The sequence below is a fragment of the Poromitra crassiceps genome, assembly GCF_964638095.1.
Source record: "Poromitra crassiceps genome assembly, chromosome: 7".
Taxonomy (NCBI): domain Eukaryota; kingdom Metazoa; phylum Chordata; class Actinopteri; order Beryciformes; family Melamphaidae; genus Poromitra; species Poromitra crassiceps.
In genome coordinates, this window is record NC_139628.1 from 15,977,688 (window position 1) to 15,993,697 (window position 16,010).

Here is a 16,010-nt window from a genome sequence, read left to right on the forward strand (position 1 = left end):
TCGCTTCAGGTTATATTCTTGTAGTACGGCAATTTTCTCTTTGCAAGTGAAGCAGGCGGCATTCCCTTTGTACTCGACGAAAAAATAATCACTCTCCCACTTCTCCTGAAACTGTCTGTGCTCGTCATCAACCTTTCTTTTGCCTTTTGACAGTGACATGTCCACTTCTCAACAAAAGACAACATTTTAGCATGCAAATGTTTTTCTTTCCACTTGGTTTTTCACTCGGGTGAACCGACTCAGGTGGATTTTACATAGAGACAGTCCGCATGTGTGGGAACGCCCATACAGGCTCTAGGAAGGCCCACAATAGACGCTGGTTAGCTGGCGCAGCCTGGCTGGGGGCGTGGTCAGGGTGGGGTAAAAACCCCTGTTCTATCCATTCAGCAAAGTTATAATTTAGCCGATACCCCAGCCCAGGCAGACACGATCGGGGATTTAACCACCGCAGTAAACGCACATCTGAGCAGACGTCTTGTGTTCTGCTCTAGAACCCCCAAACATGTAGTTTAGAGCCGCAGCACCGTCTTTTGGTGAGTCAGCCCATGAGATATATGGGCGGTTTTACCCCACTCGCTCGCCAGCCGTTTAATATTTTGTGGGCGTTCCCAGACATGCGGACTGTCTCTATGCAGTGATGATCCCGCTGGCCTGGAGTGTGAAGCCGTGTTGCCAGATACTGCTGACGGTTTCCAGTACAAAGAGTTCAAAACCCGCCAAAATGCACACAAAACAGCCCAAGGAACTGCACATCTATGGAAATGTATCTGGCAACCCTGGTGTGAAGTGCGGCTCGTCTGCATTCGGCAGCGCCTCGTCCAAGCGCCTCGGGAGCGCGCTGTGTTTTACAACGAGCGGAGGTGCGGGCCTGATTTCACTATAACTTGATATCAAGTCGCGGGCCGTATGAAATCGGTTTAGGGGCTGTGTCTGGCCCGGGGGACATGAGTTTGAGACCCCTGCCCTAGACTGTCAAACTGCTGAATCAGTCTGGGCTCTAGGCCTCAGTGCCCCTGTGTGGACCAAGCATTGAATATTAAGGAAAGGATTAGTCTGGCACGGCAGCCACATATTCCTATTTCTAATGATGTCATATACGTTGTAGGAGGCCTATTTGTTTGTGCTGCTGATTGTTTAAATGTGTGGATTCATGAGAAACAGTTTCTTTGGACGCAAGACACATTTCTGAAACCTTCCGACAATAAGGGGACATCAAAGTACACAGAGTTCAACATCAAACTCTTTCAATTGGAAAAACTATAAATGACAAAATGAGGTGCACACCGTGCACAAACCTATGGGTCTAGGTTTATGATAATTGAGTTTTTGTTGCTAGGGAGGGTCACAAAATGTACTCTGTCAAAACAAATGTGAATCATAATACGTAGGTGAAAACACAAATAAAATTACGGACTTTGCAAAATACTTTAAAAAGTGCCAGTACCCAAAAAAGCTACTCAATTACAAACACATGAGTACATTCCACCCACCTTGGAAGTTGTGCTTATAACACCCGTGAAGTTATAAAATCGACAGTGAATTTGAGTCCTCGTGAGTCCCGACTCCGAGCAAGTTAAACCAGTAAAAGCCCGTTAACCAGCTCCGCCAAGGGAGTGCTGGGATTAGCGCACGTGCGCTTTGCAAGCGGGAGATGGAAAGACACCAGTTGAATGCATTAGGGGACATTCACACCAAAAGCGTTTTTTTCAGTCAGAACGCTACGAAAATCATGTCGAGGGCGCTTCCATTGTGAGCTTCGTTTTATTTCCCCCTGCAGTCGTGCGCACTACAGTTGAGCACACAACGACCACACGGACGGTAGCCAGCTGGTTTTGTCTCTTTGATGTTGTTCACTGTCAACATGAAAGCCAGAGTATTGACAATTCTGGCAGCAGCGAGGTTGAGGATCCCTCTGGGAGGGGAAAATGTAGGAGTAAAAAGAGGAGCAGCGCGCTTTTCCTTCAAATGTTCAACTTTTTCAGCTTTAAAGGTCCCAATTCGTGCAGCTGTAACCTCTTAACTCATTCACTGCCAATATCTGACTGGCATTTTTGGCACAGGCCAAGTATTTCCATAATGTTTGGTCATCTTTCAAGACCCACAGTAAATTCTGTACTAGGACTACAGTGATGTCCAATACCTCGAAATGAAGATCTAAGTCTCTACTTTCACCCCCAAAAAGAAAGTTAGCTTTTAGCATGTTCTGTACTCTACTTATAACCCTTTTTATACACCCCATGTTCACCAAAAAAGCCTGTCTGGGAAGAGAAAAGGGAGAAAAAAGCATTTTTGTAAAAGGGCACAATCTCAGGCATAACTCACTCTCAATTCTTTTATTTTGAACTGTATTGACATCAGACATGTAAATATTATTCGTTAGGACACAAATGACAAAAAAAAAAATATATATATATATATATATATACACACATGAAGTGCTTTTTTTTTACATTCAACAATACAGTTTACTCGGTGTGAGTGTGCAGACAGACAGACAGACAGACAGACAGACACACCGACAGACAGACAGACAGACAGACAGACAGACAGACACACACACACACACACACACACACACACACACACACACACACACGATCCCCCTTTTAGATTTCTAACCCAACATAGGATAAGCAATAACCACGCCCTGTGGCGCTGGGATTGGCCAGGAGCAACACTGGAGGGCACGCAGCCCAGCGATTTCATGAACCAACTGAAGAGCTCTTGAGAAGGACAGCGGGCTGCTGTGAGTGCCTTCTGCCCGCTGCTGCCTAGCTGTTCCTGTGTTTATTTTTGATTTGTTCTGGTACACACCCGTCCTCGTCCATGTCTCCCTGTCATATCAACTCTGCTATTTGATCGTTCCCGTTTTCCCCTCGGCTATTCAACACGTCCTCACCGCCCTCGCAAACTGATCGATCATTTCCTCATTCCTCCGATGATCAAACACATCTCTTGATTACTTTCTCCCGTTTTCTCCTGGCTGGCACAGAGGAAGGCGACTCCAGCTCGTGCAGCGCGCCGAGGGCGTTTCAATGGCGTTTCTCCTGTCTGCACAAGGAAGCGTTACCCGTTCTCTGCTTTTCCTCTTGCTCAATTTCAAAACAACAGCTGCGGTATGTGTTTGATCGCGTGCTGTCGGCTACCCTTTGAAGGCAGGGACCTGTGTCTGTGTCACAGGCTGGGCAAGTGTTTGCTGCAGGCGCTGCACCAATAAAAACAAAAACACGTCAAACACGTCCTTGGCGGGGAAGGCCATTGCTGATAACACGTCAAAGACGTCATTGGCGGTGAATGAGTTAAAAACGTGTCTCTGGTCCATAAAACATGATTCTGGATTAATTTGTCGAAAATATAGCAACCCCGTTCGTTCTGACGGAGTTCTCACTTCCTTATCTCGTCGCTTCCCAGAATGGTCTGTTTCTATAATATATTCAGAACTAACAGTTCGGGGGGAGAGCCCGCCCCAGGCTCCCAGCGGCCACGGTCGCCGCGGTCATATTGTTGACATACCGTCCTGCAGGCACAGCGATGCAGCTGACAACTAGTAACAGCCTTATTGTCGTTTCTATTGCGTTAAGGTCTATTACAAAATAGTGATGGTGATGAAATAAAAAAAACAATAAACAATAAAAAACTGCAATAAAAAAACAGAGTTGTTGTTTGTATGCTGCTGTTAATGCCTGTAATAAACAAAAGAAAAAACGAGGTGAACAGACTTTGCTGTGAGGAGCTGTCAGAAATTTTCACCTGTCTCTCCTCCTAACACTCCACACATCCACTCTCATGTGCTGACGTATCCTCAGTCTCACTCCCTTCACGTCTGCGGATGGTAGAGGTAGCATAGAAACAAACCACGGGGGGCTTTATTGCTGTCATTACTACAGCCATGTATAACGCAGGCCGCCATCCTAACACAATAGGAACGGAAATAGATGATAGTGGTAACGCTAACGGCGGCTAGCTTCCTATTAGCGCTGCTCTCACATAGGCTTGTCACTTGTTGAGAGCTACAGCGCTATGTCAACAACATGGCCGCAGCGACCATGATGACGCTTGTTGATGTTGATTGCACATGTTGAGATGATTAGAGGAACACAACAACATTTTGGGAGACTCACCTATTGTCACATTCCCGAGAGAATATATACATGCTTTTCTCTTCTCTGTGTGTGCAATATAAAGTGTGTTGCGCCTCTCCTGCTAGTGAGCTTAGCACTACAATGGGAGTACAATGGTACAGCAGCATAGCCCCGTTCAGTCACCAAAGGTATACACATTCCAACAGCGTCAAAATGCTCACATGTACATGTTGTGACTACTCACCATGCTATGAAACAATAATACAAATTTACAAGAAACGGTAATTTTTGAAGTAAATACATAGCCGGAACGTCTTTCCAAACATGCCCAGATATATGCTCACAGCGCCTCAAAAGCACCATGGCAACTAACGAAGCTAAAGAATGATAGCGCAGGTGGTGTGTGCAATCTTTTTTTTTTTAAGCCATGGTGCAACAATGCAGAGAAGAGAAAGGCATGTATATTCTCCTTTTACTAACAGGAATGTGGAAAATAGGTGAATCTTCCAAGATGTTGGCGTGTTGCTATGATAAGAAAACAACGCTAGGTCGAAACCTAGCGTTGACGAGCCTGTCGGTTGTAGCAGGCAGCGGCGTTGTTAAACATTTGGCTAAACATATAATTAGAGATTTTCCTTTTCTCTTTTTTTGTGCTGCAGATTTCTACTTCTACTTCAAATAACTTAAAATACACCTGTAGATTAGGCTACTGTCAAAAGTGCCACAACTGGCAATTGTCAGGTCATACATTTGTCGCCAGCGAGAGCAAGCCGGTAATAGATGCGATAGACAGACGGTTCATCCAATCACCTGCCAGGGATTTTTTTTAGAAAGTGCCTGCCTGCCTCTTTGAAACGGTTTCCTGCGTAACTCGGTCCCAGATGTTTATGTGAAAACAAACCATCTGACAGCATCTATTCAGTTGAGTTCAGACAGCTGTTTTGTGGCATCACAAAGAGGCTGTTGATGCTTTGGTTCAGAATTGACCTATATTTACCAATGTAACTACCAGAGCCGGCCCGCCCTATATGCGAACTAAGCAGCTGCCTAGAGCCACGGGAGTTGCCAGGGGCCCCCTAAAAAAAAAAAAAAAAAAAAAAACGTTTTTTTTAAATAAACATGGGCTATAATATTATAGGCTGTGTGTGGTAGTTAAAACATAGGTTGACGTTTATTTATGTTTGTAGTTTAAACAAAAACATAAATATTGTAGGCTACATACAGTACAACACAAAAGGCTGTTATTTACCCCGCCACCTGGTGAGTAAATATATATGTAACTAAAACAATTAAAATTGACAACCGGTCCTGCATGTATCTACCGGTTCTTGGCACAAAAAAGGTTGGGAACCCCTGGTTTAAGTGACCTGGCAACCCCTATGGCTGCTGGGTGCTACACGCTTGACGCTTGCTTGACACTGATAGGGCTACAAACGAGCGTCATCATCGTCACGTTTGTTTGTTTTAAATATTCCTCTAAATATGGCTAAATGTCCAAAAAACGTCAAATTTTCTTCTGCGCTGCCCTGCCGGGCGAGAGTCCCTTCCTTACAGCACCCCCTACTTAAAAGTACTTCCAGCGCGGATGCCCCCAAACCCCCGCCCCTGGGAGGGGGCCGCTAATCTATATCCTGCTTAGGGCCCCCAGATGGATAGGGCCGGCCCTGGTAACTACAATACAAGAGAGTTGTGATTTAACGATTAAAACAGACGCACTTAAGCCTTTGTCAAATTCTACTTTTATATTCAAGATCAAAGACCAACAACAATTTTTAAAGTGGCATATTAGATCTGTGGGAAATCATCTGAATTGGGACACTATGGAATAGAATAGAATAGAATAGAATAATGGAGAGAAGAAACAACCGAGATAAATAGCCTTGTCATTGTCTTTGCCTTGTTACTCTTTTGACAGTGCAGTGTAGTTTACGGATTAATCCCCCCCCCCCTGTTTAGTCATTAGGCATCGTCAAATCACCAACTGGCAATACCTGTAGATGCAAGCAGATCACAATCACTGTGATTGTGATCTGCTTGATTGAGAGTCCATCTACTGTCACGCTGGACCAATCAGAGCCGAGCTGGACAACGCTGTCTGATCCTCCCACACGGGGGACAGAGCACGCCTCTATGAGAAGGGCAAAAACAACTAGAAACATAAAGGTCAATATTGTACAAGCACATATTAAGTCCAACACATCAGAAGTTGATCATAAATTGGGCACCCGGTTCGTGCGGGGGTAGAGTCCCTGCCTACCAACATGAGGGTTGCAGGTTTGAGCCCCCGTGTTACCCCGTGCCCCGGCTTGGTTGAGCGTCGGCGTCCATACGGGCCAACACATGGCGCTTAATCGATTAGTCTAAAATAATCGACAGATTAATCGATAATAAAAAAAGAATCGTTAGTTGCAGCCCTACTCAGCATGTCCCACATTGTCCCACACAAACATACTATTTGTCCCACATTTGGTTTGCTGGGATCTGGTCACCCCAGGTGACTCTTATTGGTGCAAACACAATGATTCATCAATCCAACCATTACTGCGACCACTACTTCCACTGCAATAGGGTTTTTCCAAACAGGTAGAGTAACATCTGTAGAATCAGCATGGGAACCTGACGAATCTGCCATCTCGTGTGCAGGCGTCTGGCCGCCCTCCCATTCCACCCGCCCTAAAAAACACCCGGGCCAATCACAGCACCTTTATTACACGGCTTTGTTTACTACTCATCTGATTGGTCTATCACAACATTCTACGTCTGTTATTTCTATCTATCTATCTATTTCTATCTATTCTATCTATTTCAATCAATCAATCAATCAAATAATCAATCAATGCCAGGCCATCTCTGGGTTTTCACGTGTTCAGTGCCTCTCTGTTTGAATGAGTTGAAATACACAGCCACAGTTCATTTTTTCTTATAAGTTAAGTTAAGTTAAGTTATCCTTTATTTATCCCCTTGGGGAAATCCATCCTCTGCATTTGACCCATCCTCTACTAGGAACCTTCCTAGAACTAGGAGCAGTGGGCAGCCACTGTGCAGCGCCCGGGGACCAACTCCAGTTATTTTGCCAGTACCTTGGTCAGGGGCACTGACAGGAGTATTAACCCTAACATACATGTCTTTCTTGATGGTGGGAGGAAACCGGAGCACCCGGAGAAAACCCAAACGGACACGGGGAGAACATGCAAACTCCACACAGAAAGGACCTGGGACGGACCGGGGTTCGAACCCGGGACCTTCTTGCTGTGAGGCAACAGTGTTAACCACTGAGCCTCCGTATAAACTCTACATCTCACTTGTTGTATATATTGTAAATGGCAGTTAACTTGCTTCAGCTACCTTTGATCGCTGTCCTTGTCCGTTCGTTTTAGCTTGTATATGCACACCTTTTCTTTTTCCTATGTAAGTAAGTATATTGAGAGCAACGTATACCGGAGTCAAATCCCTTGTCTGTCTACATACGTAGCCAATAAAGCTGATTCTGATTATTTTGCTCGTTAGTAGGGCATGTTACTTCTATGCTCTGAAATATGAGTCAGTGTGTTGAGACAGTGTGTTTTTCCTATGTAGCCAAGCCACAGGGACATTTAATCATGATGAGGTTTTTTGTGTTAAGTAATAATAATGAAGCCTGCGTTAGTTCATTCAAGACATGATGTCATAGTCGACGCCCCAGCTGTACCAGCTGACAGCCTCTGTTTGGTTCACCGTTTAACCAATTCTCCAATCACAGTCATTCTCACAACAAGGCGGTCCGTTTAAATAGGGCAGCCTCTCACTCACTGATCTGTTCCCCACTTTGCTGGATCCTTGCTGGATCGTGCGGCTGCTGGCAAACGCTTTGCCACCTCCACCCCAACCTCCACCTTTTAGATCAAATGCAAATGCTATCATGTATTGTAGCTCTGGAGTCTGCATGGCTCAAAAAATGAACATGTTTCCATGTCTTGCTTTTAGGCTCCCTCTTTTAATTTCTATGGTTTAAATGTATCTGGAATATTTTATTCCCATGGGGGATTCTGCTTGCGCTCCCTGCTCGGCGTAGCATGCTGCTGAGCCGAGTTCAGGGAGAATTAAATTAATTAAATATTAAATTAAATATTAAATTAATTCTAAGAGCGGAGCCTTCAACGCCAAACATAATTGTATGCATTATATTCATTTATGCAATAAATGGTTAATTCTATGACTTGAGTGTTCTTGAATGAACCCTTGTTACTGTTTTTTTTTTTTTTACCAGGATGTATCCCTGGTCCATCACAAGCGAACACTCAAGACAAGGGCCGGGTATCGAACCCGCATCCTTTTTGCTGTGAGGCAAACAGCTTGGCTTTGTTCATTTTGTCCAGTTTATCAAGTGTATCAATAGCGAGTATTTGGTTGTATCATTGTTTTTGAATATTACTCCTTTGTCTCATTTATTTGATTTGCAGATAACGTCTTCATAACTTAATGTATCTGCACTTTGTGAATTTAGTGGACAGCTTATTTATGCCGTTGGCGGCAACGCCTAAGCCCGCGCACATATCGTTTTGTTTCCCGCTCTTGAAGACAGTCACGTTGAATGTTGATGATATGATGACCTGAAAAGGCTTTACTGTAAGGCGAGACACTTTTTCTTTTTCTTTTTCTTTCTTTTTTTTGATGAAATAAAGCCATGGATGATCCTCTTCTCTCCAGAAGACCAAGAACATCTTCTGTCACACAATAGGAAACATTAGAGCTCTGCCACTTGAGGGGGGGGGGGGGGGGGGGGGGGGGGGATCGAAATTGGGACACTTCCAGTTTAGACAAATTGATAGATATTAGAATAGAATAGAATAGAATAGAGAGACAGGTATGATAAATAGCCTTGTCCAGCTTAGTTGGATAACTTCATTGCTCCTTTGTATTGTTGATCATTCATTTGGAGATGACTGTTCTTCTTAGTTGTCTAATTTGTGATTTTAATCTCTAGCATGGTCTACTGAGATGTGTAGACAGATGTTATTAGCCAGTTTTCTTCTACCTCCACCTCTGCTGTCATATTCACCTTATGTTCGAACACGGGGGTCACACGGGGGTCAGCCAATTACTTCCGATTGTGTTTCCACTTCCTGTGGCAGTACAGTACTTACTGTGTTCGTTCTGTTATCGGCCTCTAGAATCATCTGCCACTCAATGGGAAATTGCAGCCCGCTCTCACTCCGACGGCTTCCAGTGAGTCAGGTTTGATGAGGTATAATCGTGCCCTCATGTGCTCCTCGGATATATCGTATTTACGAGTTGTGAGCACACGAACGGCCCTTCAATGTCGTATTTACGAATTTCAGAGATTTCGATGATACACGAGTTTCCGACGTTGTGACGCGTGAGGATTCGGGACTGCAATGGCGGAAAGTATGGAGTCCATGGCACAATTGAATGTAAAAAGTTGTATATTGACAGATCCCCCTAAGCGCACTCCCCAAGTTTGAATTCTTGGGGATGGTTCTCGAGATCCGCGAAGGACAGACAGTCCTGAAATGATTGATGTAGCAGGCAGCGTCGTCGTTAATATGCAGGGCTCTCAGTGACGTTCAAAGTTCTTTTCAGTTGTTTTCTTCAGATTGTGGTCTAAATCAAACCTGTTCAGATAAAGTTAATACATTGTCATGTCATCACAGAAGCTATAGCCTGGCAAACCAGCTGGTCACGTGAACTCACATTTAATTTCGTTCCAGGGCCTAAAATTCACTTTGCAGACTGTTATGATCAGATAGGGGGATTTATAGACTTTGGGGGGTATATTTTCAGCTGATACTGTAACCGACAAATATCTGCTTTTCCTGTCCAATAAGTGATAATACTTTCACATTTTTGTATTACAAAAGGAAGTTCTTAACCTGTAGGTTATGCACACCTGAGTCTAAATTGCATGGCTTTTGTCATTGTGTTTCATCTGCAGACTAAGCAGCCATAGGTTTTGGGTTCTATCAAAGCCTTTATTTTTTTGTATTGAGTGATAGCCCTACACTTTACTAAAACACTCATATTATCAGAAGTGTTCTTTGTTTTGTGTTCACAATAGTGATGTCAGTTAGATTTGGTTAGGTCAGAGCTATGGAATATTAAATCATCCATCTTTGCTCACTACATCTGCCTTTCTTACTGTCACGTTACTGGCAAATAAACCTGTTCCAATTTTGCATTGGGGACAGTTCTATTGAAGTGAATGGGCAGGCTTGGAAAGTCCCACTATAAACCAGCATCTGTGTCATTTCACTTTTTAATGAAAATGCTTCCACCAGATTAAAGAAAAGACGATATTGACAGATGATTTTATGTAAATGTGTTTGTTTCCATATTATTGGTCTCCAAACAGATCATGGCTGTCTAGCAGCTGCATATAGCTCAACTCAAGCCTGTGTTTGTTCCAAAATACAGCTAGATTAGCTAACTACAGTACATCATGATACATGACCGAACAGGGCATCAGTCTATATCACATAATGTTTTCTTTAATCAGGTGGAAGCAGTTTTCAATCAAAGGTGAAACAACACAGATATGATGGTTTATAGAGGGACTTAAACTGTCCGCACTCAACATTAATTCCAGGTTATTGACCTAAGTGATACACGATGACGATGAGTGGTAATTGTAGGTGAGAGCCAAACAGTGCTGCATTATGTGACATTACTAATGTCACATAATGTCACTATATACTGCAAAGGCTTTTATCAATGGACCACACAGCCTCAATCAACATTGTGAGTGACTCTTCATTTTTTTTATTTAGATGACAATCTTTGGGATTATAACTTTAATTCGGGATTCTGAGAATAAAGTCAAAATTCTGAGATTGAAGTCAGAATTCCGAGTTACTATCAGAATTTTGAGAAACAATAGCTTTGAGATTAAAGTCAGAATTCTCAGATTAAAGTCAAAAGTGACAATGTCACTGATGATATTGTCGATGTACCGGATTTTGAATGTCTCGGGTCCCTAGATTGTTGTGACGTCAAATTAGGGTCAGGAGCCAAAAAAGGTTGGGAATGCCTGCATTATAGTGTAGATGTGATGTCATCAGTGATGTTGTTATCAGTGATGATGTCAAATTTATGTCATAAGGGGGCACGCGCACGCATGCACGTACGCACACACACACACACACACACGCACGCACGCACGCACGCACGCACACACACACACACACACGTGCGCGCGCACGCACGCACGCACACGCACACGCACACACACACACACACACACACAAGGAGGTGTGATGTGTCACACACACATTGTGACTGATCAGACTGATACTTATGAGATGCTGATTTGCAGGACATGACTGCAGCATCGCGAGAAAGGCTGGAGACACACACACACACACACACACACACACGCACAGAGGAGAGAGGGGGAGAGGGGAGGGGAACAGAGGGGAGGGGAAGATGGCTGGAGTTATAAATGAAAGAAGCAGAAGTCACTGGTGTCTCATCGTTAATTAAAAGGAATCACACACAAGGTTGATACATGATGATTAGATGAGTTAATTGTTAACAGTAACACCTTACAATAAAAACACTTATTGTTGTCAAATGTTACCGAGGAGTTTTCTTACAATCACGCTTTTGAGAATAGATTCACTCGTGTTTTGAATTACTGACTGATGAATGTCAGCTAGAATTTATTTTTGTCTGTTTGTTTGTTTCTGTTTTCAAATGGATATGTGTTTTGGAATAAGACTTTTAAGTTTCTTAAAAGAAGTTGTGTTATTGTGAAAGAATTTTGAAATACATTTTTAATAAATGTGATAAAAGGATTTTACTTTATCTTTTAAAATGTTGTCTAAGTCTAAAGATGTGTGCACGCACGCACGCACGCGCACACACGCACGCACGCACACACACATACACACACACACACACACACACACACACACACACACGCGCACAGTGGTTTCCTCCCAAAGGACCGTTATCATGCTCACTACCTCTTTTCACACTTGCACCAGCTGTCACCCTCAAAACTCCCCCGACACTTAACGTCCTGTCTGTAGAGTCATTAGAACAGACTTCACTTCTATCCTCTTGTCATTCTCCATTACAACAGATTAATTCTATTATTTGTCCTTGCTCTTGTCTTCGGAGCATAATCAGGAATCTGCTCGGCAAAAGACATCAAGTAAGGTAATACTTTATAAGCTCCTTCTCATCTTTATAAAGTCATTGGGATCCTATAGTAAAGCAGAATTAGCTGTTATTAAATGCCATTCTAACTACACTTTGATTGATCGCTACTATGTTGCTGTCATCAGATCAATCAAACATCATGATTAGCGTCTGTCCGATAGAGTTCAGACACTTGCAGAATCGATGTCAACAGCTGTTCTGATGATTTGTGGTGATGCAATTTGGGTAAGAGGATTAAAGAAACAGTTCATCCAAAAATAAAAAATCTGAGATAAAACCAGTTAGTTGTATACTGCACTGAAGTCAATGGTGACTGGTTTTCCTCTCAAGCTGTGCTGGCAACCTCCCTGTGTGTTATATAGACATATACTTCATCTGTCTTTCAGCTGAGGGTGAGTACAGTATGATGACAGAATGTTCAGTTTTGGGTGAACTATTCCTTTAATTAGGTAACAGTCATTTCAATTTTGTCCTGCCCATGGTGACATCTGATGTGTTACCTCCGCACTAGCGCCTCCTCTGGTCGGTCGAGGCGCCTGTCAGGTGAAAAGAAGTGGCTGGCAACTGTGCATGTGTCGGAGGAAGCATGGTGCTAGTCAATTGCTCTCCCCAGATCGGCAGGGGGTGGAGCAGTGACCAGGGCAGCAGGGGGGGGGGGGGGGGGGGGGTTGGCCAATTACAGTACAATTGGGGAGAAAATGGGGAAGAAATCATGATAAATTCCACTTTATACAACAGTTAGTTCCAGATGAGCAATTTGATTGGACAAGAGGGATCCTAGCCGTGCTGATATTTCACGGTAACATCACGGGCGCTTCAGTGTGTGTATATCACTCTGCTTCACAGCTGTTCTCAACGTTTCCTTGATTAGGCTGCGTTCAAACTAAACAGCGCTCGCATCCAGGGAGCGATATGGATTTAACCTTAATTATGAACGGTAAACTGAAATCATCTGTGCTAACCTCAAAGTAGCTAACATTATCTTAGCTAGCTTGCAGTCGGGAAACTGCAGCCAGCAGGTTTACCTGTTGTTGCTTGCTTGGAAACGCTTGGTAGTGCAATCCTGAGGGTTCTATTTTTGTTGGTGGAGACGAATATCCGACAGAAAAATAATCTGTTTTACTTGTATTACTGTCAATTATTACTGTATTATGAATAACAATTCAATTCAATTCAAACTTTATTCCAGACACACAGGGGGTCCATAGAGTACATACATATTATCAACATCACACAACAAATTATACAGTTAAAAAAAAACAAGAGAGAAACGACAGACATAAGATCATAAATAGAGGCTGACTCTCCAGTGTTTACGCAGCCTGGACGAGAACCGAAGACAGCTCTTACCAGGATTGACTATATCCTCAATAACAGACAGAAATCATCTGTTTTACTTGTAAATTATTACTGTATTACTGTATTACTTGAAATAATGCTATACGTATTACTTGATGAATAGCTTTGTTTATGCTGCTGAAATGTTTGTATAAAGCAATATCACACACGAGGTTGTGATGATGTTGTCTAATATGTGTGGTTCTGTGATTATCTTCTATGACCGAATCACAGCCATGACGATATTAGCCAACAACATCATTCCCTCTCGTGTGATATTGCTTAATTAGTCTGTCTACATAACATGCAGGCTTAAAGCAGGACTAAACCCCCCAGATTTGCAAAACGGTATTCTACTTGATTTGAAAACTCTGCAGGCAAGATGGCTGCCTATAGGCCTACTCCCTTCTTTAGCTGGCAGAATTCCTCCCCCATAAACTAACATGATATTATCTTGGCCAATAAGTATGTCACATACAAAATAAAACAACCCGTAATATCTTAATTTGATGTAGAATGCAGAGGACATGTAACTGTTTAGTTAAACTTGCATTCCAGTAATATTGCTCTAAAGATAACGTTAGTGGCTCGAGACTGTTTCGTCCTGAAACCCACTCGCTTTGCGCCAGACACAATCGATTTGGGGGTGGAACACGCCAGGATTGGCCAACGCCAACGCCAGTGCCCAGAACGGTCAAATCAAATCATCGACTGAGACGCTATCACCCGCCTCCCAGTATTCTCAGTGTATCCGAGATAGATATCATAGAAAACGTTATGAATATAGCCACGTTATAAACAACAAACTAACACTGGTGATCCGTATGGAAACAGTGTTACTCGAAATGGTTAAAAGTTCTATCAATTTGGTCATTCAGTGGCGTTATACTGCCCTGTAACATAACTAACTAGTGGCTAATATTAGCCACAGTAGGCGATTTCCCATGGATGCATTGCTCTTAAAGGGCTCGCGCCGCGTGAACTACAGTAATCACATGGGGGGAACTTTTTTTTTTCTCACATGATTGGGGCACGCGCTAACCCCACCGTGACGTCACGATGTACCAAATCTCCCATTCATTTGAGGGCACACAAATGAGTGTGTGTGTGTGGGGGGGGGGGGGGTGAAGAGAGAGAGAGAGCCACACAGACACACTGCCAGCCGCTGTTCTGGATCAATATAGGATCGCGGTAGTTTTCTTTTGGATTGGATAATTAACGCATCGGATTCGTGTGCAAGGTATCTGTGCGTGACGTGTTTCTTTTTCCGGATGACGGATAAAAAAAACGCAGCGAACAATTCGGACTCTGTGTGCAAAGACCTTTACTCTGCTTTGTATGAGACATCAACAGCAATGGGACAGTTCAGTTGTGACCTTGGCAAACCATGAATTTAACGAGGTAATTAAATTGCAGAGAGTCGGGTTGTAAAATACGACTGAGCCTCATCGGCTTCCGTAAATCTACACTGATGAATAACACAAAAGGACAAAGGTACCACACAGTATAGGGTGGCTGCAAGGAGTCCCTAGCAAATTCACACATTCATTTACAGGAAGTTAAGACGGATGAAGAAAGATGACTGAATTGATCATAGTGTAAATGTTATCTCTCTGCCTACGATACAGACAGTCATGGAATTCTGGACAAAATCATATCTAAGGCAATTCCTATATTTCCAGATTTGGGTCTGAGAGACAAAAACCTCATCGTATGGGGTCCCTATTGTGCCAAAGCCCTCTGATACTGCTGGATCACCCAGATTCACTGTTAGCCTATTACACTTTGTTCACTGCTTGTTGACGTTTTCAAAAAATGACTCACTCAGTGTGTGGCGTCTGAGGGAGGCCAAAGGTCTGGGAATCTCAAATCAAAAAGGGTCAACACTTCCTCTTCTAGTAAATCCTACTTCCTCTTTCCAGTTTCTCTCACTCTCTGCTCACTCCCTCACTCTCGCTCATTTACTTACTCACTCGATCGCTAGTTCACTCACTCACTCACCCTCTCACTGTAAAAAACAATTTGAGACCACTGTAGCTATGTGAGAAAAATGATGAAAATGTGATAGAATATATAAAAGTTATAACAGTAAAGAGTGAAATAAAAACTACATTAGAAAACGAATTTAAAAGGATCAATAAATTCAGTGAGAGGGATTGAAAATATGTAATACATAAATCTCGCACTCGATTTCTAGGGTGGAGACTCTTGTACTACTATAATTGGAGAGCTGCCTGTCCGGATCATGTGACAATGTCTATGACATCACTAATGATGTCACTGATGATGCCACATTTTGACACATTTTGGAGGTGATCAGAGCAACGGCTGGGGAGATAAATGTGCTCAGTCAGACAGACAGACAGACAGACAGACAGACAGACAGACAGACAGACATTTTGTGATTATATAGTAAGATAATAAAATAAG

At 43.1% G+C, this 16,010-nt stretch overlaps 1 protein-coding gene across 2 annotated transcripts in view; it reads left to right on the forward strand.

Moving 5' to 3' along the window:
- Positions 1–12,111: 12,111 nt before the first annotated feature.
- tlr2 (toll-like receptor 2) overlaps positions 12,112–16,010 on the forward strand; it is a 21,508-nt gene continuing 17,609 nt past the window's right edge. Inside the window, exon 1 of one of the 2 annotated variants that reach the window (XM_083640623.1) lies at positions 12,112–12,239. The gene's annotated coding sequence lies outside the window, so the exon portion shown is untranslated. The remainder of the gene's footprint in view (positions 12,240–16,010) is intronic. The other variant, XM_083640624.1, reaches the window with a different exon arrangement.